This window comes from Silene latifolia, chromosome X (assembly GCF_048544455.1).
Source record: "Silene latifolia isolate original U9 population chromosome X, ASM4854445v1, whole genome shotgun sequence".
In the NCBI taxonomy this organism is placed as follows: domain Eukaryota; kingdom Viridiplantae; phylum Streptophyta; class Magnoliopsida; order Caryophyllales; family Caryophyllaceae; genus Silene; species Silene latifolia.
Genome location: NC_133537.1, coordinates 218,305,584 through 218,332,825, shown reverse-complemented (window position 1 = coordinate 218,332,825; position 27,242 = coordinate 218,305,584).

The window sequence follows — 27,242 nt, the reverse complement described above, 5'->3', positions numbered from 1 at the left end:
AAGCAAGAAAGGTTGGTGTTGTCACTCACACTCCGTCCACCACCCATACTCCAAGCTCATGATCCTCTAGAAAACCCAACTCCACCTGAAAAAGCCCTTGTCTGACCAAAGTTGCCCTTCTTGTTACCCGACTGGTTATTATTCCCACTCTCTGCTTTCCTCTTCTCAACAGTGGTTCTCTCAGTAGCTTCCTTGGAGAGATCTACCAACCTCTCAGCATGTCCAGCCCTCAAGTACACATCTTTTAGATCGGTGATAACCCCAGCTGGTAACCGGTTCACGATCTTGGGTGCCAACCCCCTCTCAAAACAAAGAGCCAAACCCCTTTGCCCTAACAGCATGTCTTCCGCATATCGAGATAACTCAAGGAACCGGTGGTAATACTCGGTGACTGTCATGTCCTCAGTCATGGTAAAGGAATCGAACTCAGATCTCATCTTGTGACGGATATGCTCCGGCATAAACTGTTCCCTCATAGCGCTCTTCAAGCCCGACCATGGTATAGCACCTAGACCCTCGTCCTGGTAGAAAGCTCTGGCGTCTTTTTTGACGTTCTGCCACCATACAGCAGCCTCACCCCTCAGGTAGTACACTACCTGCTCAACAGCTAACTCCGGCGGACACTTCACCACCTCAAGGAGGCTCTCCATCTCACGGTGCCAGTTTTCGAGCAACTTTGGTTCCCTGATGCCCTCATAAGTAGGTGGGTTAAAGCAAGTGATGATAGTGCTCAGGTGGGTTGCATCCACCGGTTTCTCCGCCCCTCCTACCCACATTCTTAAGGGCCTCAAGGAGTGCCTCATGTTGCTCGATCATACGGGCTACCTCATCTGTTGACATCTCAGATGCTTGGATATACGCGGCTGACCTCTTTGGCAGCATTTTGAGCTGATAAGAAGCAAGGAAACGTAAGCACAAAAGCCTACGGCTCAAAATATAAACGACCCTCCGCCAAAGAAGCACTCGGCCGAGTAGGGTGAGATACTCGGTCGAGTATGGACTACTCGGTCGAGTATCACTGATACTCGGTCGAGTACTTCACTCCATTAGCCTACTTCAAAACACAGAAGTAATACTCGGTCGAGTATAGACAGTACTCGGTCGAGTATGCTCTACTCAGTAGAGTATGCTATAATACTCGGTCGAGTAAACACAACCAGTAGCTACTGCTACGCACTGCCAAACAACACTCGGTCGAGTGCTTGGTTACTCTTCCGAGTACTCCCTACTCGGTCAAGTACCTGCCCTGCTCGGCCGAGTCATGCCAAAAACGAGTTATGCTATCCGTAAACATATTCTATGCATGCTTTTCTACCCAAAGATACACATAATACATCATTAATCTTTAAAAGCCACATAATAAACACGTAACAAGCCCACACATTCATACTAAAATCCAAATCAGCAAATCTCGCCACGTTTTTCACATACTACCACATACCACTTCTTCTACCGCATTATCCAACCATTCAAGTTTCAAGTACAACCCACATACATTGACTTAACATACAACAATTCCCTCCTGGTGACCGGTTTGAGATCGTAAGGGCCTTAGTGCGACTTTGGGACGTCTCCCAAGTCTTTGCGGTAGCTCCAAACAACTCGCTCCGGGTTCATTTTATTTAGACTCCCTAAGTTCATTGGGTTCATTGGTTTTAGGTGCCAGAATCGTCAGTTCTGATACCACTTTGTAACACCCCCCCATACCAATGTACCTTACCAAGGACTACCTAGCATGAAGGGCTGTTTCCATCTCGTTTGCCCGAGGTTGGAATATCACAGCGAACTATCCAAAGCACATTTATTAAAGTACGAAAGATTAAAGTTTACATAATCTCAAAATCCGACACCAAAGTACTATCATAAATCCATCAACTACAAAAGACAACTAAAATTGTTGACAGCGGAAGCTAAGCTTGTGTGGTGACTCCCAAAGACTGCCCCAAAGCTAAACGACTACATCACCTGTGACAATCTGCTCACCATCCCCGAATGGATCACCATAGATTTTATAAAACGACAACGGGGTCAGTTACTGAATAATTAAAGTAAGACAAGTTCATTAAGGTAATCAGCTGATCAACATCCACCTTCGTCTCCCAATCACACACAATCACTGACTGACTACACATTGAGGTGTGTAGCCCTACCAAATTACCCATCGCAATGGGTAATCCTCACCGCTAGTGGGGGACCGCAGCCAATCCCCACCTAAACCCCGCTCATCCACGAGCGATAATCTTGTCCATTAATGTGCACATCCCTTCTTGTGGCGGGTTCTACAGAGGCAAAACTAGGACGTGAAGCCACTCCCGCAAGTGACTTCCCTCAGCCGAGGATGCACCTCGCAAACCGTTATCATCAACAACCATCACAACTCCAACACCCAACTACAACTCCGAGATCAACAGATAATCAGAACAACAATTACCACAATCGCAACACAAACTTAAATCAATTAAACAAGAACTGAGTAGGGAAACCTTACCTTAGAACAACTGCAAGAAACACAAGCAAGCGATCTAGAACGGCTCCACTACAAAGTCTTCACCTAACAACAATCACATAGCAACAATCACTATATGCAAAACCCCATTTTCCCCAAATCATAATTAAAGCCAAACCCTAAAAGATTAACCAACGGATTATAGGAACGAGGACTTACCGACGATGAAACAAAGGATGAATGCACTTGCTAACGATCACACATACACTAGGGAGAGATTTGGAGAGGATTAGAGCGTCGTTGAGTGATTAGGTTTTGTAAAAGTGTAATTAGAAACTAATTTACGTTTTTATATAACTCATTTCCAAATAAAACCGCAGAAATAACACTCGACGGACCGGATACTCGGTCGAGTATACAGTATACTCGGTCGAGTACTCTCTACTCGGTCGAGTATTCCACATACTCGGCCGAGTGTTCCTGGTTAGTAGCCAAACAGTATACACGACACACTTTACTCGACCGAGTAGGCCATACTCGGCCGAGTACCAACCTAGGAAAACTGTGGTATTACAGATACTAGCAAAGTACATGGCCCCACAGTTAGAACAGGTGCAGTCCTCAATGAATCTCATCATCAGTTGCTTATGCAAACTGTGACTCAGGAGGAAGTAAAGAAATGCATATTCTCCATTCCATCTACAAAAGCTCCGGGCCCTGATGAATTTTTTAGCCAATTCTTTAAGGACTGATGGGAGATCATAGGCAATGAGGTGAGTGAGGTTGTATTGGATTTCTTTCAAACTGGCAAACTACTTAAGCAGGTTAATTGTACTACCATCACACTTATACCAAAAGTTAGCAGACCAGTGAGTGTGCATGAATTCAGTCATTCAGACCTATAGCCTGTTGTAACATAGTCTAGAAATGCATTGCCAAAATTTTGTGTGATAAACTTGGTCAGGTGTTGCCTGATATTGTTAGTTCCAACCAAGGAGCATTCATTAAAGGTAGGACTATTGTGGAAAACATTTTCATTTGACAAGACTTGGTAAGGTTGCACAACAGAAGGTCTGCCTCACCCAGATGTTTGCTCAAAATTGACTTAAGGAAGGCATATGACACAGTTGAGTGGGATTTTGTTCAAGATATGCTTCAGAAATAAAATTTCCCTACCAGATTCATTGATATGCTCATGACATGTATTTCCTCTCCCTCATATTCCATGGCTCTAAATGGTAATATCTTTGGGTTTTTTAAGGGTCAGACGGAGCTCAGGCAAGGAGACCCCTTATCCCTCTTATATTTACCTTCTGCATGGGGTATCTCTAAAGAATTCTAGCTGTGGTTTCTCACCAAGACAGTTTTAAATTTCATCCTCTATGTAGCTCCACTAGACTCAATCATCTTATATTTGCAGATGACCTTCTCCTTTTTTGTAAGGGTACTGAACTACCTATCATGTGGCTCTTAAGGGCATTTTCTACTTTCTCAGCAGCTTTTGGTCTCAAACTGAACAGGGAGAAGTCCAATATCTACTTCAATGGAGTGACTACCACAGTGATTCAGAATATTTTATAAGTGTCTGGTTTTGTTCAAGGGCAGCTTCCATTTAAATACCTTAGAGTCCCCATTTCTTCCAAAAAAATATCCAAAAATGATGGCATCATGAAACTGGTGGATAAAGTTGTGGCTAGACTCAGATCTTGGGGGGGGGGGGTAGAAAACTCTCCTATGCTGGAAGACTGACCTTGGTAAATTCTGTCTTATCTACATTACATTCATATTGGGCTAGTATGTTTCTAATTCCATCTGATATAATGAACAAAATTGAAGCTGTTTGTAGAAATTATCTTTGGGGAGGATTTGATAGTTATTTGAAGGCTACAAAGGTAAACTAAGACCAATGTTGTTGTCCCAAAGAAGAGGGAGGCCTGGGTATTCAATTTGCAAAAACCTGGAACAAGGCCCTCTTGAGAAAATATGTTTGGTGGATAGCTAGAAAAAAAGATCATCTCTGGGTTAGGTGGATCAGTCATGTGTCTATGAAAGGAGTATATTAGACTGAATATAGCCCTCTTGTTGACTGTAGTTGGTCGTAGAAAAAGATTGCACATATGATGCCATTATTCATGAATGCTTACTCTCAGGATCAATGGCTTGGAGAGGATAAACCATATACTATACAGGCTGGATACCAATGGTTTAGGCGGAGGAAGATTAAGGTAGCATGTAGATTTGTTTGCTGGAATAGTCATAATATACCTAGACACTCTTTCATCTACTAGGCAGCTGCACATCAAAAATTGTTAACCCGTGACAGAATGAAGAAGATGGGTTATGGCACAGATGAGTCTTGTTTTCTATGTGGGACTAGTAATGAAGATCATCAACACATGTTCATTGGATGTCCCTTCAGTATTCAGTGCTTCAGTTTGTTGCAGCAGAAACTCAAAGCAATTTCCCTGTGCAGCAGCTGGTTCATTGGCAGGCAAATGTTCGTGGAAAATCAAGGTTGCAACGTGACTTAACTAGTGCCTGTCATGTTGCAATAATCTATAAGATATAGCAAGATAGAAATCATGAAAGGATCCATGGCAGTGTTAGGAAACCTGAGATAGTTGTGCAACAATGTATTCATGCGGTTTTGTCTAAATTTTGGGTGAGAAATAGGCAAACGCCTCATTGTAAGGAACTGGATTGGTTACATAGTCTCAAGTGATACTCATACATACATAGAAATATAGATTAGATAGCTAGAAAAATATGTGCTGAGAACTAAATCTGTTTTTGTACTTGGACATCAATATTCTAATACAACTTAGCGGTTACAAAAAAAAACCTTCTTATTTTATGAGATAATAATCTTCCCGGGGTCTTCTAAATCACCATCTAAACATGAAAAATACGATTTTTACAGAATTATGCAACTTGGAGAAAGACAGAATTTTTAAAGGTTAAACAAGATGAAAACTTTCTTGCCTAGAAAGATGGAGGAAGGAGAGAGGAGAGAGGATTCTAGAACAACAAACGGATTTGAATTTGGTTAAGAATTGAAGGTTTTATGTGAGTTTTAGATGAGAGATCTAAGATGGGTTTTAATGGAGGAAATCTCATGTTTTACAAGGAAAAAAGGTGAAGGGATATTGCTGAAAAATTCGGAATGAAACCTTAAAAGAAAGAGCTTTTGTTGTGTTAAAGACGGTCCACAGGTTTGTTTCGGCACTTGGTTTGTGACTCGATTGCACTAAAAAAGATGCACACTACAACCTTTAAGGGGTTTTCGAGCTAAACTAAAAGCGAATGGATTTTATAAAACTAAAGTATGATTTTGAAAGTATAAAACCAAATAAATAATATACCAATTAAAATTGACTATTATTAAATTAGCGATTTTAATAAGTTACTCATTAAGATAAAATCACGAGTGTTACAGAGGTCCGTGCCAAACATGAGTAAGGTTGATTCCCAATTCCATTCGCGCGAGTAGTGAAAGCTCTTGATACAAACATGAGTATGCACCATGGTATGGTTGACATCAATCGTTATCCATCTATTAAGAACAAATAAGAATTTGCGCTAGTGAAACTAGACGATTGGTCGGATTTGGGTTTGGTTAAGAGCCTAAGAAAGCTAGATAACCGGACTACGAAGACCACGAAATGAGAACCAACAATCGTCAAATATAAACTATTCTCCCAACCTTATTAAAGTTTCTTCACGGGTAACATTTAGATCAAATCTAAGTGTAGCACATCGTCCCACGGAACTTCAGAAGAAACATGTCATGGGCTTGTAACTGATTTGAAAGGCTTAGAAACTGGTGAAAGGTTGAACAAGCCTGCATTTGAGTAATCGCCATCAATTATTGTGAAAAATTAGAAATTGTTCGAATCAACTTTATGCTATATCAAATTAAGCATAAAGTAGAATGTGACATAGACACTAAAGAGAAAGACTCATTCTCCTTTTGAATTTTATGCCTACAATGATTCACGCAATGCCAATGAACACAGGTATTCATAGAGATCTGAGTAAGGGATGAGGTGTACATACTAGGTGTTAGGTTCATTAACCCCTAATTAGACTCTTCTAATTAGTTTCTAAATTACTTACTAATTTAGAATAATAGATCTAGTAACATGCAATATGTAAATAAATAAAATAAGGAGAAAAATTGATTTTTCATTACATGGGAAGGACGAAAATGGGCACAAGATAAGACTCCTTCCTATACTTGTTCTTGAGCTTAATAATATTAGGAATGATCCTCCAAGATCACCAAGTTTTCAAAGTAGAAGACCTCCTCTTAGTTGCACCCAAGACTTACCCTTAACACTAACAACATTATTAACTAGATAATATTATTAGTAACCTTAAATGATGAATCTAATATTATTATAATTTACTACACTAGTAAGAATATATAAATATTAGATTGTTGAACCATTTTTCACATCAAACTATTTTATGGAAGAGAGAGGGAGGGCTTTTTAAAGCATGAGCACACGACTAATAATAAGAGAACTTCTTATTGTCTTGAAGGGAAGGGGGGAGCCGGTTTTAGGCTTAGAAAAGGGTGCATGCCTTCTCCTTTTTGTCTTCTAAAAACATAGGTAGGCTAGGTCTAGGTTTAGGAGTCATCATTATGTTTAAAGTATCTTGTGCTAAGATAAAGACAAAACCCTAAACACCCATAAACACCCTTAAAAATCGATCCACCCTACGTAAAATGGACTCCATTTTATCTTTGTAATTTTGTCATTTGTAATATGGTGTGACATGTGACAAATAACATGTCATTAGACATATTAATGCATATTTAACAAATTAAATATCATTATATGTCAAATAAAATTACATTTAACAAATTAACAAGTAATTTACAATTACATGTATATAAAATGCGTCACATTAAGTCTAGTTAATATAATCTACAACATTTTGTAATTATGATTAACTAATTACTCGTATCTCAAATGTTTCATAAACATTAATCAATTTTAGTAATATAACATATTAATTACTAAATTGAATCTTATTTAATCAAATAACAATAAGATATATAACTCTCACTCATTGATAAAAAAATTTGTTCAATTTAAAGATTTAATTAATCTGTATCGACATACAATTAATTAACTTATTAGTTAAGGGAATTGTCCTATAGGTGTAACCTTAAGGGATCAACTGATCACCACCGTCAAACGACGGTAACGTCAAACTCTAGTCAGCCAATCGTTACCGATTAATGTTGATCAGTTGACAATAAGATTCAATTTAGTAATTAATATGTCAAAAGGGATGATTCAATAATCATCCCTTTTGTATTCTTGTTATGAGATTTAATATGTGATCGCACTATTGTTGAGGACACATACTCCAACAATCTCCCACTTGTCCGAGACAAGTGTGCGTCACCAATTCTCTTGTCCTATTACTATCTCCCACTCAATGCAAGGTGTCTCGTAGGTCGTACTTGCATGTGATTAGCTTTTGTATGATGCCTTGACCTTTTGAACAAGGTCCACCATATCCTCTCCAACAATCATTGGCTCCATGGTAGGGGCCAAGTAGTCTTCATGGGAAATGGGGAAAAGGAATTCATCTTCTTCATGGAAGCATACCTCAAACTTCTGAAGGATGGGCTCCTCAAGTAAGGCAATCTCACAACTCCATTCCTCTTCTTCATTGCAAGACACATATCCCGCATAAGCTTCATCCATAGGCACGTCATCATCGCTATCTCCATAAGAGTCATAAATGGGAGCTTCACTCCTTTTCATTAACACTTTCTCCAACACCTCAATGTTCACATCAAATGATACACCCTCATATTCACAAAGGTTTAAGAGTACTTGGCTTACTCAACCTCATATCTTCATCATCAAATACCACACTTTCATACTCACAAGAGCTCAAGGAGATTGGCTCTTCCCACTTCTCATCAAAGGTAACTCCATCAAACTCACATTCGTGGTCAATGTCTAAAGAGTGGTGAGGGGTAGTTAGTTGGGTTTCTTTTATTTGGGCAATTTGAATTTCCAACTCCTCACCTTGAGTAACAATGCCTTGAAGACCAATGTCCCTTCTTTGGCTCTCCTCTAGCATTTGTTTGAAGAAGTTTTGTTGATCTCCCATCATTTGGAGAATCACATTTTGAATGGGTTCATCTTCTTGTTGTGGGTAGGTGTGAAAGTGGTTATATTGTGGCATTTGGATTTGGTTATAAAGTGAGTTTTGGGTGGTTGGTTGTTGTGGGTATTGGATGTGGTGATTTTGGTGGGGAAAGTTGGGGTAGTAGTTAGGATTTTCATTGTATGAGGTGTAAGGTAGGTTTGTGTTGACTTGCTCCTCAAATTCCCCATACCCATAGTCATACTCAAAAGATCCACCACATACTTCATGTACCAAGTCTTGGGTCATCATCATAGCCAAGATAAAGATACAACTACAAACATGGAAACTACAAGAAAACGGTAAAAACGAACCTTGAGGAACAAGTTCCTCAAAGTTAAAGCACAATCAAAATAGACAAACAAGTAAGAACTTAATCACATAGCACCATCCCCGGCGACGGCGCCATTTTGGTAGGTGATGTCGTCGGGTCACATCCAATCAAAGACATTTATAATACTCAATAAACAACTAGTTAGCGGTAAGTCGAGGTCGATCCATGGGACGGTGTGCTTTGGGTTCTAAGCCTATCTATCTCAATTTATGCTAGTGTCACAATTTGTTTGGGTTTGTAGTTGTGTCTATACTAATGCAAACAATAAGGTAAAACAAGCAATAAAAGGAAGGATGTAAACAATTGATTAAAAGTGCTAGGATGTCATGGGGTCATAGGGGATTCATGGTGTTGATCATACAAACATGTTTACAAAGTTGAAAGCAATTATGTTGTAGAGGAACCGAGTTGCTTTATGTCTTACGGTTCATAGGAAGAGTTGGGTCCCGGAGCCGAATCGATTAGATTGTACAACACCTACAAGTCGACTTACTTTCCTCCTATTCAACTTCTATGCAAGGTCTAACAAGACTCGAGTTGGTTTATATCATACAAGTCAAGTTGAGTAGATAAGAGATGGTTGTAAATGCAAGGATTCATAGGCTTAGCATTTCATCAAACATAACATGTGCATAATGTTTACATCACAACAAGCAAGCAATTTGATCATGTGAACATATTAGATTAAGCATTAATCAATCCATGTTGGTTTCCCCTAATTACCCATTAATCCTAGCCAAAAGACTACTCACTCATTATCATGGAGAACATGTCATTAATGGTGTCAATCATTACAACACGTGAAAACATGATAAGAGAACGAGGAAATAAACAATAAAGAGTAAAAGGGTAAAAGAATTATACCAACTTAAGATGATCCAAATAATAAAGCAAAGAATAATAGAAGAAACTTGATTGATTGATGGAAGGTTGTCAATCTCCCAATAATAACCCAATAATCTTCAATTACCCAAAAGTGATGAACTTGAACAATAATTAAGGAAAGATCAATGTGTAATTTGTGGAAAGATTAAAGAGTAATTTATCCTAATCTACTCATAATCTAATCTATGGAAGGATTTTGATAGCTAAGAGAGATCCTCTTTTGATTATTACAAATGGGGTATTTATAGTAGGGATTCATTAGGTTAACTAAGGCTAAATTAGTAATTACACTTTTGAGTTTAGAGCAGGGAAACGCTAGTCTTTTTAGAAGGATGGGCATCTTTCACGGAGAAAGAAGAAGACGAAAGTTGCTGTAAGAGAATCCGGGCGTCTTTAGCACGGGACGGGCGGATCCGGTGGTCTATGCCCGGGCGTCTTGGGGGTGAAGACGGGCGTCTTCTGGAGCTGCTGCCCGGGCGTCTTCAGGGGAAGACGGGCGTCTTGTGGTTCACGTAGCAAGGGAAGACTTTCTGTCCAGGAATACGCTCGTCCCGAGCGAAATATGGGCGTCCTGGGCTTCAACCCGAGCGGGTTGAATTTGACCCGAGCGGGTTGAGCTGTATCCTGCTTCACTTGAGCTCAGATTGTAAAACGGACGTCATTTTCTCATCCGGACTCCTATTGGAGTGATTCAAAAGCCTAGATCACTTGTTTTTTCGACGCCGTTCCATCTAACATATTTTCAGAGCCAAAGGAGCAATTCGTGGTTCGGTTTTCGAGCGATTTCTTCTGGTAATGCCTTCCCTCTCGTCATTCTTACTTTTAACCCTTTGATCCTTCTATATACACTTTACTCCTACATCTTTGGTCATCATTCTTGCCATCTGTTCATACTAGTCCATCTAATATCATCAATAAGCTTCCAAATATGCACGAAAGACAAGAATTTCTGCCGTATTATCTCCTTTTCTACAAAACATATGAAATGCGATAGAAAAGCAAATAGGAAGGTTTTGACGGATAAAATGGCCATATAATGTTATAATAGTATGCAAAATAGGCTCAATTAGGGGACTAAATGTGCGCAAATAATGTTCACATCACTCCCATTATAACGAGTTGACACTTCTCGGGAAGCGATAAATCCCGGCACCAATGTCGCAACCTATTTTCGAAAGTATCCATGAATTATTTTGTGGAAAAAGAAGAAAAGTTTTCGTAGAGTTGTTTTTCGTGTTTCGAATGATGAAACAATGACGTAGAAACGTCCCGATTTATACAAAACAATCAGCGCTTTTTTCCGAAAAAGGGGGAAACTCATTTGCATCGCCTAGAGGCTCGCGCCTCTATGGGCTACTTCTCAGGATCCACACCTTGATTTGTCCCTATCAAGTTGTGTTTCTTCCTGACACCTAGAATTTCTCGCCTTAAGGCCCGCGCCTCTTCGGGCCTATCTGGAAATTTTTGTGTTTTCTCACACTCACATTTCCTTGTTTTCGCGTTTTACGAAATCCGACACGATTTCCATGACGCAGCTTTAAACATACGGGTTTTTCTCTTTTTTTTTAGGGGGGAAGGGCTAGTCGCCCCGATCCACGATGGATTGTTTCCTGTCCGTCGAAAAATCCGAAAATTCCAAAAAAAATTCGCTTTTTCGCATCTTCCAAAAAATTCGAAAAATGATAACACGACGTCAATTTTCTTCAAAAATTCAAACTCTTGCAAATCCGAGTTTTGATCAATCAAACACACTCGCAAAAATCTCTTTTGAAATTCATCCATGACGGTTTGAGTTTTAGTTTTTCGAGTTGCAAATCAATTTTCTGCAAAATTCGGTGCAATTTAATTCAAACACGAATTAATTTCTCGAAATTTCAAATCAATTTCTTTTGAAAAATCCAAACGTGACGACTGGTCGCGGAATTTTCAAAATTTCTTTTCGATTTCATTTTTAACTTCGAGACATCGTGGTTATTTTTGTTTTCATCAAATGCTTTTGCGTATTTACGTGTATGCGTACGTGCTACCTGTTGCCTATTTTCTACACTAACGACGCAGGAACAAATGCAAAGCAAAGGAGAATCAGCCCCTGGCCGTGCTTCTCCGAAACACAACACAAAAAAGCCAAACAAAATAAACTACAAACCAAAAACACATAGATAGAAACCACCTCACGCAAAATGTATACATATACAAGCCAAAGTCCAAAAGCACGGACAAACAACTACAACTACTCAACGCCACCCGGTGGGCCAGTCTCGGTCTCACGAGGAGTCACGGGCAAAGCAGACACCACCTCCTGCTATGGCCCCCTCTCAAGAGAACTCTCCAAGGTCTCCTGCTCCATCGTGACGCGAAGCTCCTCCGCCTCGGCCAACTGAGCCCTAAGAGAGGAAATCTCTGCATCTCGGCTCCGCGACCCGTCCTCACGACGCTTCAGCTCCTTGTCCCGACTGATGATCCCCAGCTCCTGTGCCTGGATCGTCGACCTCGCTGTATCCAACTCCGTACGGACCCGAGCAAGCTTCACTAGATCCGCAGTACTCTGCAAAACACAATACAGATCGTCAAGATCTAAACGTGAAATGCAACACAAAGACACACCAAACAACCAACAAAAATCACATGTGCAAACCGAGACTCCCTCGCAGCCAGGTCACATGCAAGTGCTCTCTACCGGTTAGCCATTTGCCACAGAGCCTGGTGACTAACGGTCGACACCTATAAAAAAAGGGGCCTTTCAAAAAAAAACAAAAAGCGCAAGGCAAAATACAAACAAGAAGGAGGGTTAAAACCAGAAACTCACCCTCAAAACTGTTAACCTTCACTCCATACTAACGTTAGTCACCTCAGGAACCGCAGGCTCCGGCAGGTGCAGCTGTAACTCCTCACCACCTGGCCCCGGGAAAGTGGTCTGTGTCGGGAAAGATGGGGGTTGGGTCCTCATGAGCTCGTCAACACCCTACAACAGGAAACTGCGTCGAAGGTAACAAACCCTTCCACCAAAAAGCAAAAGGAGGCAATGAAACAAAGGATAGAGAAAACGTACCTCAATCGGGTACCAAGCAAGCCTCGACTGACGGAAAGTGTCGTAGTCGACCTCCCGTAATAACAACTCCTCACCTCCACGGCCGTGAAGGTGCTCCTCAACCTCATCAAGTGTCGACTCCTAGAACAACACCTTAGGCGGATCGACCGGCACCACAAAGTGTTAATTTAAGACCCTCATTAGACTCTTCTAATGTCATAAAATTTCTAGTTAATTTAATAATAAGGTGGTCCTACAACATGCATGCAAAAATAAATAAGATTAAGGAAGGAGAAATCCTCACAATGTAAATATGGCAATATGGGCACAACAAGAGAACTTTTTTCTCTAGTTGTTCTTGAGCTAAAAAATGAAGGATGATTTTCCGAAACCTTCAATTACCAAAAATAAGTAATCTCCTTTGAATGCACCCAAGACTAAAGCCCAAAATTACTAAGATTACTAACTAGGTAATAATAGTAATTAACCTTATTTATTATGTAATATTTTTACACTAATAGTATTAGATTATGTATATTATTGTTGTGAATTTATTTGATGGATTTTGACAAACTTTTGATCAAGATTTTAAGATAAAAAAGATGAAGAAAATGAACCCTTTTTTTCTTATTGAAACCGACCAAGACAACAAATTTGATGAGTTTTTTTTTCTTCTTAAAAATTCCACCCATGCATGTGTGATCATTTGAAGTATTTATAGGCAATACTAAATGTAAACAAATGAAATAAACATTTGTTAGTGGGTACATGCCTAATCATATGATGATACAATATCATCACAAGTGGCGTCTAACTATAACTATTTGGGTCCATTTCGACTTCCGACATTTGTCCTACAAATACTTCTAAGTCGTATTAATTTAATTATTTAATATTTAAATAATACAAATTAATAAATAATGTTTACCCAACTTTTAAGTATTATTAGACCATTTTATCAATATAAAATGCGTCCCATAAAACTCTATTAGCTAATTTTACAACTTCTTGTAAGTTTAATTACCTAATTACCTCCGCCTCACAACATACACATTACCTCCCACTCAATGCAAGATGTCTTTCAGGTCGTTCTTGTACGTGATCAATATCATAAAGTGGTTTCCTCGATCAGGAGAATGACTGTCTGACCGGATAATCTACTATAGATCTCATCCGAGCGTGGCCACGCATTTCCAGTTACCTCTTCTCGAGTGGCCTTGAGATAAAAATGACATGGGTGGACAATCCTGTTGACCTATTCTCTTCATTCTATACAGTTTACAATGACCTAGTAAATGCCCATTGGCCACCTTTTATGGCGCGAGCTAGAGCAAAAACCAAAGCCATCGGAAAACTGTACCAACTTAGACAAATAGTCACCAGTCTAAAGAATTGACTCGAAGGAATATTTAGATATCCTTGCCACGACCCGGCAACAAAAGGACTCTATAAATGGTCACTGTCCGATAAATCGTCTCACAATCTGCCTATGAAATCGACCAGCCATCTCTATGACCATATGACAGTCGAACTCGTCATCAATCGCCTTACAATCTATTCACTCCGAGACGTCACCTCATTAAGCAACTAGGGACAGAAATACTATGTTAATCTAATTCACTTTAATAGGGTTCGACGTCTGTCACTACAACTTATCTGGACAAAACAAAGTATTTTAATTCATATACAAAAAAAACTGATTCCAACGATAAATGTAATTATCATATATGAAATAATAAATACAATATCTTAATTATTACATATCACATAATTTACAACATTTCTGGCATTCGTCTCAATCCCATAGAAACTACATGACTATCATGTTTAGCTTGAGACAATGATTTGGTTAAAGGATCAGTGATGTTGTCAGCTGTCCCAACCTTACAGACTGTAATTTCCTTCCTTTCAATTAAATCTCTAATTACATGAAATTTTCTAAGTACGTGTCTATACTTGTTACTACACTTGGGCTCTTTTCCTTGAAAAATTGCCCCACTGTTATCACTATATAAAGTGATAGGATCCACGACGGTCGGAACAACTTTCAGTCCCTCTAAGAATTGCCTAATCCAAACAGCTTCCTTCGCAGCTTCAGAGGCTGCAATGTACTCGGCTTCCATTGTAGAATCAGCAGTCACAGACTCCTTAAAACTTCTCCAGCAAACCGCTCCTCCCTTCATCAAAAATACAAAACCATCCTGGGATTTCAAATCATCCCTATCGGTTTGGAAACTAGCATCCGTATAACCTTTTACACGTATTTCAGATTCTCCTCCAAACACCAAGAATGAATCCTTAGTCCTTCTCAAATACTTAAGAATATTCTTGACGGCTATCCAGTGACTCTCACCTGTATTTTTCTAAAATTACTCGTCATACATAAAGCATACGAGACGTCTGGACGAGAGCACATCATAGCATACATGATCGATCCAACAGCGGAAGCATACGGAATCGATTTCATGTGTTCAATATCCTCAGGCTCAGTAGGACATTGCAATTTACTCAAAGTAATCTCATTGCCTATAGGTAGAAAACCACTCTTGGAGTTTTTCATATTGAACCGGTCAAGAATCTTGTCGATATAAGCTTCTTGACTCAAAGCTAATATCCTTTTAGATCTATATCTATAGATCCGGATACCTAAGATGCGCTGAGCTTCTCCCAAATCTTTCATTTGGAAGTGATTTCCTAACACTTCTTGTCAGAAGCAAGCATATCTACATCATTCCAAATGAGTAATATGTAGTCCGCATATAAAAGTAAGAAAAAAACTTTACTCCCACTAAACTTCATGTATAAACATGGTTGCTCAACACTTCGAGAAAAGCCATTCTGTTTAATAACATGATCAAATCGATGATTCCAACTCCATGACGCTTGCTTAAGACCATAAATGGATCTCTTAAGTTTGCATACTTTGTTAGGATTTTTAGGATCCACAAAATCTTAAGGTTGTGTCATATACACTTCCTCTTCCAGAACCCGTTCAGGAAGGCGGTCTTGACATCCATTTGCCATATCTCATAATCATGAAATGCAGCAATCGCTAACATTATCCAAACAAATCTAAGCATAACTAATAGTGCAAATGTTTCGTCATAGTGTAAACCATGAACTTGAGTGAAACCTTTTTGCTACCAATCTAGCTTTGTAGACATCTTTATGTCCATCTATGCCGATTTTAATCTTAAAGATCCACTTACACTGAAGAGGTCGTACGTCTCCAGGTAATTCAACCAGGTCCCATACCTGATTATCGTACATAGAATCCATTTCGGACTTCATAGCTTCAAGCCATAATTTTGAGTCAGAACTAGTAATAGACGCTTTGTAGGTTTTAGGTTCGTCACTTTCTAAAAGTAACACTTCATAATCACCATCCTCTTCAATAACTCCTAGATATCGATCAGGTTGGCGACTTACCCTGCTTGACCTCCTAGGTTCAGAAGGAATCATGACCGAGTCAGACGTAGAAGGAACATCTTCCTGTACTGTCACCTCAGTTTGTGGCTCTTGAACTTCATCAAGTTCAAATTTTCTCCCGCTCTGTGTTCTAGAAATAAACACTTTTTCTAGAAAGACAGCCTTACGAGCCACAAACACTTTGTTCTCGTTATTATTATAGAAGTAATATCCACAAGTTTCCTTAGGGTAACCTACGAATATACATTTGTCAGAATGAGGTGCAAGCTTATCGTCTGACTTGCTCTTGACATAAGCATCAAAACCCCGTATTTTCATGTATCGCAAATTCGGGACCTTCCCTTTCCATATCTCATATGGAGTTTTATCAGTTGCTTTAGTGGGACTTTGATTATTTTGAGTGTATAGCAGATAAAATGGCAAATCCCCAAAATGACTTAGGTAACTCAGTTTGACTCATCATTGATCGGACCATATCTAATAAAGTTCGATTCCTCCTTTCAGCCACACCATCCAGTTGTGATGCGCCAGTTAACTGAGATACAATACCACAGTCTTTAAGGTGATCTTTAAAGTCATTACTTAAATATTCCTGATGCGGAGCGATGTCGTCACTCACCCGATCAAACACATTTATAATACTCAACAAACTACTAGTTAGCGGTAAGTCGAGGTCGATCCATGGGATGGTGTGCTTTGGGTTCTAAGTCTATCTATCTCAATTTATGCTAGTGTCACAATTTGGTTAGGTTTGTAGTTGTGTCTAAACTAATGCAAGCAATATAATAAAACAAACAATAAAAGGAAGGATGTAAACAAATGGTTAAAAGTGCTAGGATATCATGGGGTCATAGGGGATTCATGGTGTTGATCATACAAACATGTTTACAAGGTTGCAAGCGATTAGTGTTGTGGAGGAACCGAGTTGGGTTATATCTTACGGTTCTTAGGAAGGGTTGGGTCCCGGAGCCGAATCGATTAGATTGTACAACACCTACAAGTCGACTTACTTTCCTCCTAATCAACTTCTATGCATGGTCTAACAAGACTCGAGTTGGTTTATATCTTACAAGTCAAGTTGAGTAGATAAGAGATGGTTGTAAATGTAAGGATTCATAGGCTTAGCATTTCATCAAAAATAACATGTGCATAAAATTGACATCACAACAAGCAAGCAATTTAATCATGTGAACATATTAGATTAAGCATGAATCAATCCCATGTTGGTTTCCCTTAATTACCCACTAATCCTAGCAAGAGACTACTCACTCATTATCATGGGAAACATGTCATTAATGGTGTCAATCATCACAACAAGTATAAACATGATAATAAAATGAAGAAATGAACAATAAAGATTAAAGAGTAAAGGAATTATACCAACTTAAGATGATCCAAATAATAAAGCAAAGAATAATAGAAGAACTTGATTGATTGATGGAAGGTTGTCAATCTCCCAATAATAACCCAATAATCTTCAATTACCCAATAATAAACTTGAATAATAAACTTGAACAATAATTATGGAAAGATTGATGTATAATTTGTGGAAAGATTAAAGAGTAATCTATTCAAATCTACTCCTAATCTAATCTAAGGAAGGATTTTTCTAGCTAAAAAGATGTGTCTAAGGATTATTACAAATGGGGTATTTATAGTGGAAATTAGGTGGATGCATTAGGGTTAACTAAGGGCTAAATTAGTAATTACACTTTTTAAGTTTGAGCAAGGAGGACCCGGTATTTTCTGAGAGAAGGGCTTCTCTTTTCGTAGCTTGGAGAAGACGAAATCGTGCTGAGAAGAAATCCGTGCGTATTGGGGACTGGACGGGCGGAATCTGGCAAAGGAATCCGAGCGGATTCAAGAGAGTCCGGGCGGATTCGAGTGGAGGAATCCGAGCGGATTCAGAGTAGGACGCTCGGATTGTTTAGTGGAGACGGGCGGATTTGAGACAATCCGCTCGGATTGTTCTTCAGCAGTGGTTCTTCTTCTTTTCTTCCCTTTTTGCTCATTTTCATTTTATTCTTGCGGGATTCGTCTTTAGTCCTTGCTTCCTCTTCATACTAGTCCATCTATTATCGTCAAGTAGCTTCCAAATGTGCACGAAAGACGGGAATTTCCGCCTTATTGCCTCCTTTTCTACAAAACAAATAAAATGCGATAGAAAAGCAAATAGGAAGGTTTTGACGGATAAAATGGCCATAGAATGTTATAATAGCATGCAAAATAGGCTCATTTAGGGGACTAAATGTGCGCAAATAATGGTCACATCAAATATCCCCAAACCGAACCTTTACTCGTCCCGAGTAAAGAGGTGACTAAAACTAGACCTTTATTTAAACTAACCTAATAACATAACCGATATGAGACAATTAGCGGGTCTCACTCCGCCCCTTCAACTCACAACAAGACAACCATGAGGTAGGATGCCTTCTTGCAAGGCAAGGTGGGTCTTGCTAAAATGGCGACACATCCAAACATTAAGCACACAAAATCAAGTAATGGATGCATCTACAAAAGAATAGCCACTTTCCTCATCTAAGTGGCGGAAATTATCTACAAGGGAAGCAATTCAAGGGTACACACTCCTTCATAGTTGCAATTTCTTCAAACTACTAAGCCTAGAAGGATACCAATAAATCACCTCCAAATTGTGTCAAGCTAGGGTACCTTTGTCCTCAATCGTTAAATGCTTTTGTCAAGAGTAGACTCCCTATGGTGTTAGAAACACTGGAGGATCGCGGAATTCCCCCTCTTGCTTAGACAAGAAGAAGGGTCGTCCCCTCTCTACCATGCACAAAAATGGATAAGATGGATAAAGGGATCAATAGATATTTGAGTTTCATTTTGGGAGTTTGCTTTCATTGTTGTTTTCCCCCCCCCCAATTTCTTGTGGCATATAACATTTGAGAACACTTTCTTTTTGCCATTTCTTTTTGATTTTTGGCTTTTCAATACTTGACAACTTTCAACTTTTCTTTGCATTTCTTTTTGAACATTTTCAAAGTCACCCCATATGTAGGGAGGGTGCCTTGTTTTTGAAGCTTTAGGAGTCTATTTTTGCTCCTCTTTTCTTTTGATGCATTTTGCAAACTTTCTTTCACTTTTCATTTCATTGAACTCAAATTGATTTCTTTTTGTGCCCATTCCCTTTGATGACAAAATGTATGGTAGAACATGGATGAATGATGGATGCATGGTTTCAAGGGTCACCTTGGAATAAACGGTAGCCAAGGAGTTATCACACCACAAGGTACTCTTGACTAGGCCTTAAACCATGGGTCAAAGGATACTAGCATGACACATCCTAGGGTGTTTTACAAGTATTCTAACAAGCAAAGTCTTAAGAAGAAAAAGCATCTACTAAGGCCTATATACACTTGTCAAGCTTCCCAAGTAGACGGTTTCGCAAAATTTTCTAACATGCAAACTACATGCCATGATGCAACTAGCATATATACATCCTAATGCATATGCTTCTACCAACTAATATGCCATATAAACTAAATGCAAGTCTTAAGTTCACATCGTTTTTACCGCATCAATCAAAATAAAGCCACATAGTCATTAACATAAAGAGGAAAAAGGAGATTGGAAAGATCATACCATGCGGTCTTCAATATCCTCATGTCTCGGATGTGGCGTAGTCAATCAATGTGAAAAAGGATGAACAAACACAATATATACAAAACAATATATACAAGTCTACACTACAAAGGAAATGAACTTGTTTTTGGATTTTTCAATTTTTCAAATTTTTATGGTTTTTGTTTTTATGATATTAAAGAACATATTTTTGTGATTTTTCAAAAATTTTCAATTTTTATCATTTTTTGGAATATAAATTCCCATCCCCCACTTTATTTTGGACATTGTCCTCAATGTACATGTAGGAGTAGGAATAAAAAGGAAATACATGTTTTTGGAATTTTGATTTTATGGAAATTGAAGTACAAATGCAATGATATGATATGAATGAATGCATGCTCTAACTAAATACAATTCTATATGATATATATAACAAGTGAATGCAATCTAAACTATACTATATGATGCATGATAAATGCTTAAGTCACCTATGATCAAACCTCCCCAAACCGATTTAAACACTATTTCTAGTGTAGAAATGAATAGGTTTGGCCATTAGTAACTAAGCATGAATTCTAGTCTATATGCAACTATCTACATGAATTATATTACAATGCAACTATATTATATGAACTAACTAATGTAGATGCAATATGAAATATAATACAAATGCATGCAAAAGCTACACTAAATGCAATGTAAACATAAAAGAGAGAGGGAGAGATGGGTATCATACAAATGGAAGTGGTGAATTAGGCCTCTTTCACTCGTCATCCTCATTTTGGTCATAGCCATAACCATGAGAGCTTCCAGCTTGATCATGTCCGGGTGCTTAGCCCCAATATCCTCCTTGGTCAAAACCTCCTTCTTGACCCGAGTACCCTCCACCTTGGCTAGAATGCCCTCCGTCTCCTCGACCCCAAGCTTGGTCCCCATAATTTGGGAACAAGAGCTTCGGTTGCGCCCAAGAGGGTTTAGGACCATCGGGGTCAATATACCCTTGTTGAGCCATGTTATAGTATTGGGGGTAGAGGGCCAAGTAGTTGTCTTCCCTCCCTTTATGCACCCCAAGGTCCACTCTATTCATGAGTGCCATCAAATCATTAATACCCGGGGTATTGGGGATTCTTAGGTTGAAATTCGGTATAAGGAGTAGGGTATGGCGGGATAGGCACGTAGGAAGGTGGGCGAAAAGGTGCACCCGGCCCTCCACGAGGTGGTTGACGGTGTGGCTCTTCCCTTTGAGGGGGATTATCAAGAATTTGGATTTCAAGGAGGTAGCTTGGTAGAGGAGAGTATGGACTCAATCTTGGGTCAATGCCCGGTATCTTCCATCCCTCAAGGACCATTGAGGTGCATCCCTTGGTGTGCCACTCCACACTCCCATCTCGAGTGTAGTTGCACCATCGGTGACTGTGGAAGATGGTATGCTCATCAATTAAGGTCCTCCCTTCAAGAGGAATATAGGTTCCTCGGGCATTGAACCCGGGGCAAAGGTGTTTGGCCAAAATTGTAATTAGACCTCCCATCACAAAGGTTTTGAGTTGGGTGGTCCCTTGAGCAAAATCATTGAACCTAGTAAGTATCTCAAGTGTCGTGTTGAAGTTATAACGCCTCACCGCTCGAACATTCAAATAAGACTCAAGAAAAGTTAAGTCGATGAGAGTACACCGATCTTGCTCGTACCTCCCATTGATGCAACCGGCTACAAAGCGTTCGGTGAATCGAATAACCGGGTGTTGGATAGCAAATGTATAGCAACGCTTTATATGGGTAAAGTCCCTCCCGAAGATAGCTTTCCAAAGAAAGTCCACATTAAAATTATCGGGCTTTTCGGTATAGTCGGTGGGTACTTCAAGACCGAAAACATAGGCAAATTCCTCAAGAGAAAGAACATGGTCTAGGTTGCATAACCTAAACTCCATGCCTACATTGTTGTGGGTATCCGCTACAATGCGAAGGCTACTCAAGAATTCAAGTGTGAGACTAAGGTAAGTCTCTTCATGGGCATGGAAAAAGCTCCCAATGCCAAGGCCGTTAAAGAACATCTCGGTAGGGTACCTTATCTTAAGGATTTCCAACACCCTAGTATCAACAAATTGAGTAGGTTCGTACTTCTTACCTAGGAGTTCGACGAATTTTTCGCGGTGTTCGTCGGATAGGAAGATCACTTCTTGGAAGTTATTGAGTTGCTCAATGCCTCCTCTCATCAAAGGTCGGGTGTTCCTTGGTAGTATTATCTCTCGCGGTGTTGAAGAGCTTGATCCCTTGCGCTTCTTCCCGAATGATTCAATCAATTTCTTGGCCTTTCCTTTGGTGCTCATATTGGTGATGGGGGTGTTTTTGAGGATTGGAGGGTGATTTTGAGGGTAGAGATGAGTGTTCTAGGGTTTGGTAAGGTGAGGAAATGAGGGAGAAGGGGGGTGATTATATAGAAGGAGTAGGGAATCCGAGCGGATAAGATTGGGTCGAACCCGTTTTATCCGTAAAAACAGTACAATCCGAGCGGATTTAAGACGGGACGGGCGGATTGTCGAGAAAGAAGACGGGCGTCTTTGGTAGAATCCGCACGGATTCAAGGACAGAGAATTTCTTTGGTTGGAAAGCAGGGAAAAGACGGGCGGACTTTCTTCAGGACGCACGGCTTGATCGGGACGGGCGGATTTTCTATAATCCGCACGGATTTTGACACAGTTCAAAATATTGCTTCTGGATGACACACGGGACGGGCGTCTCGTGAAGAAGACGGACGGATTGTCTGGGACGGGCGGATTTTCTAGAATCCGCACGGATTCTTCCTCAGTTTCAAGTTTTCTTTTCCGTTGGCCGTGGGCGGGCGGATTTTCTAGAATCCGGGCGTCTCTGCTTCTTTCTTCTTCTTCTTCTTGCGTGAAATGATAAACCCCTTTTCACTGGTTTTCTCTTTTTCCTTTTTCTGAAATTTGCTCATAAATCATGTAAGATGACTCTCTCTCTCTTCTCTCTCATGCAAGGAATTAAATGCAAATGTAAATGTACAATATTATACAAAGTAGAATGGGTTCAAGAAATATCTTACAAATGGTGGTTTGAGGTAGGACTCCACCAAACTAGTTCAATTTGTAGAAATTCTTATCCATAGAGCTCAAAGCTCTTAACAAAAGGTCAAAAACTTGTGAACAAGCTCCAAACAAGCATAAGTATGGGTTGCTCCATTTGAAAATGAAATTTGGCCAAGGAGGCTTGTAAAACGCTCTTTTTCTTGTCTCCTCCTTAGCGTTAGAGCTTTCCCAATGTTTCAAGTAAACATATTCATGATTCTTGTTAAGATTGAGCGTGAAGTGTGGTTCATTTTCATCCGTGGACTTCCACTTACCAACTTCTTCTTCAATTTTGGTGATGATGATAGCATTTTGATTCTTCAATCCTTCCAAGGTGGAAGGAGAGTTTTCATGACTTTGATGATCGGATACCATAGGAGTTGAGATTATGGGTGCCAAATCTTCACAAGTAGCCTCACGAGCAATTTTCTCTTTGAGCTTTTTCACCAAATAACTCTTGTAAGACACTTTGGCCTTTTGAAGAAGATCTAACATATCCTCTTCAATGATCATTGGCTCCATGATAGGTGCCAAGTGGTCTTCATGAAGGATAAAGGAAGGACGTTCTTCTTTATGATAGGGTATCTCAAATGTCTCAAGGATAGGCTCCTCAAGCAAGGCGATATTATGAATCCCTCCTCTAGGCTCATCATCATTGTTGCTATCCTTACGCGAATCATAAATGGGCGCTTCATTTAGCTCTTTTTCCAACACCTCAACGTTCACATCAAAAGACACACCCTCATACTCACAAAGGTTAAGAGTATTTGGGTTGCTCAACCTCATGTCTTGTTCATCGAACACAACACTTTCATAGTCACAAGAGCTCAAAGAACTTGGCTCTTCCCACTTTTCATCTTCCATGTCAAATGTCACTACTTCAAACTCGCATTTATGCTCAATATCCAAAGAGCGGTGGTGAGTGATTGCTTGGAATTCTTTTAATTGGGCAATTTGAATCCCCAATTCCTTTCTTTGGATAGCGATGTTTTTAAGAACATCTTCTTCTTTTCGGCTCTCTTCTAGCATTTGTTTGAAGAAGTTTTGTTGATCTCCCATCATTTGGAGAATCATGTTTTGAATGGGTTCATCTTTTTGTTGTGGGTGGGTGTGAAAGTGGTTGTTTTGTGGCAATTGAAGTTCATTGTGAAAGGGGTACCGGGTGAGTGGTTGATGTTGATATTGGGTGTGATAGTGGTTGTGGTGTGAAAAATTGGGGTAGTGGTTAGGATTTTCGTTGTACAAATAATAAGGTAGGTTTGTGTTGACATGCTCCTCAAACTCCCCATACCTATAGTTATACTCAAAAGATCTACCACATACTCCATTTGTCAAGTCTTGCATCATCATGGTTAAGACAAGTAAATAACTACAAGCATGGAAACTACACAAAAACGGTAAGAATGATCCTTGAGGAACAAGTTCCTCAAGGTGAAAGCACAATTAAAATAGACAAACAAGTAAGAACTTAGTCACATAGCACCATCCCCGGCAACGGCGCCATTTTTGATGCGGGGCGATGTCGTGACTCACCCGATCAAACACATTTATAATACTCAACAAACTACTAGTTAGCGGTAAGTCGAGGTCGATCCATGGGATGGTGTGCTTTGGGTTCTAAGTCTATCTATCTCAATTTATGCTAGTGTCACAATTTGGTTAGGTTTGTAGTTGTGTCTAAACTAATGCAAGCAATATAATAAAACAAACAATAAAAGGAAGGATGTAAACAAATGGTTAAAAGTGCTAGGATATCATGGGGTCATAGGGGATTCATGGTGTTGATCATACAAACATGTTTACAAGGTTGCAAGCGATTAGTGTTGTGGAGGAACCGAGTTGGGTTATATCTTACGGTTCTTAGGAAGGGTTGGGTCCCGGAGCCGAATCGATTAGATTGTACAACACCTACAAGTCGACTTACTTTCCTCCTAATCAACTTCTATGCATGGTCTAACAAGACTCGAGTTGGTTTATATCTTACAAGTCAAGTTGAGTAGATAAGAGATGGTTGTAAATGCAAGGATTCATAGGCTTAGCATTTCATCAAACATAACATGTGCATAAAATTGACATCACAACAAGCAAGCAATTTAATCATGTGAACATATTAGATTAAGCATGAATCAATCCCATGTTGGTTTCCCCTAATTACCCACTAATCCTAGCAAGAGACTACTCACTCATTATCATGGGAAACATGTCATTAATGGTGTCAATCATCACAACAAGTATAAACATGATAATAAAATGAAGAAATGAACAATAAAGATTAAAGAGTAAAGGAATTATACCAACTTAAGATGATCCAAATAATAAAGGAAAGAATAATAGAAGAACTTGATTGATTGATGGAAGGTTGTCAATCTCCCAATAATAACCCAATAATCTTCAATTACCCAATAATAAACTTGAACAATAATTATGGAAAGATTGATGTATAATTTGTGGAAAGATTAAAGAGTAATCTATTCTAATCTACTCCTAATCTAATCTAAGGAAGGATTTTTCTAGCTAAAAAGATGTGTCTAAGGATTATTACAAATGGGGTATTTATAGTGGAAATTAGGTGGATGCATTAGGGTTAACTAAGGGCTAAATTAGTAATTACACTTTTTAAGTTTGAGCAAGGAGGACCGGATTTTTCGAGAGAAGGGCTTCTCTTTTCGTAACTTGGAGAAGACGAAATCGTCTTTGAGAAGAAATCCGTGCGTATTGGGACCGGACGGGCGGAATCGGCAAAGGAATCCGAGCGGATTCAAGAGAGTCCGGGCGGATTCGGGTGGAGGAATCCGAGCGGATTCAGAGCAGGACGCTCGGATTGTTTAGTGGAGACGGGCGGATTTGAGACAATCCGCTCGGATTGTTCTTCAGCAGTGGTTCTTCTTCTTTTCTTCCCTTTTTGCTCATTTTCATTTTATTCTTGCGGGATTGGTCTTTAGTCCTTGCTTCCTCTTCATACTAGTCCATCTATTATCGTCAAGTACCTTCCAAATGTGCACGAAAGACGGGAATTTCCGCCTTATTGCCTCCTTTTCTACAAAACAAATGAAATGCGATAGAAAAGCAAATAGGAAGGTTTTGACGGATAAAATGGCCATAGAATGTTATAATAGCATGCAAAATAGCCTCATTTAGGGGACTAAATGTGCGCAAATAATGGTCACATCAATTCCCCACCACGATCTGATCGTAATGTTTTAATCTTCTTATTTAAAAGGTTTTCTACTTCATTCTGAAACTCTTTGAACGTGTCAAAAGCTTCACTTTTATACCTCATTAAGTAGACAAATCCATATCTATTCATGTCATTAGTGAAAGTAATGAAATAATCATAATTGCCTTTAGCAGTGATAGTCATTGGACCACATACATCAGTGTGTATTAAACCCAACAACTCACTAGCTCGAGATCCCTTTTCCTAGAAAAGGTGCACGAGTCATCTTGTCAAGAAGACAAGATTCGCATATGCCAAATGATTCGAAATCAAAAGGTTTAATTATACCAGTCGACACTAGTCTTTTAATGCGTTTCTCGTTGATATGTCCTAATCGACAATGCCAAAAATAAGATAGATCGGGTTCACCTGTTTTGAGTCTTTTATTATCTAAATGATAAAAATCGTTGCAAGTGTCTGGATATATATACAATTAATTGAAATAGCTTGGCTATATACAATCCCATTAAGGGAAAAAGTACAACATTTGTCTTTGATTACAACATTAAAACCTTCTATGTCTAACACAGATACTGATATTATATTTCTATTCAACATCGGTACAAAATAACAATTATTTAGAAACAACTGCAAACCCGAAGCTAAATTAAGTACATAGGTTCCTACTGAAACGGTTGCTACTTTAGACTCGTTACCCATCCGGAGATCAACATCACCCTTGTTTAGCTTCGTTACGCTTTTTAGGCCCTGCAAGTGATTGCATAAGTGAGTACCATAACCAGTATCTAATACCCAAGTTGTATTTAAAGCGTAATTTATGTCTATCATAAAAGATTCAGTTGAGAAATTACATGTTGGCTTCACAATGCCAGCTTTGATATCATCCAAGTATTTGGGGCAACTACGCCTCAAATGTCCCTTGTTATTACAATAATTACAAGTGTCTTTAAGAGGATTACTCTTCTTAGGTTTAGGCTTGGTAGAGCTATTCGCAATAGCCTTACCTTTGCCCTCCACCTGTACAAGCTTCTTACCACCATTCCTCTTGAACTTCTTCTTCCCCTTCACATTTATCGCAAGGACGTCCTTTCTTGTAC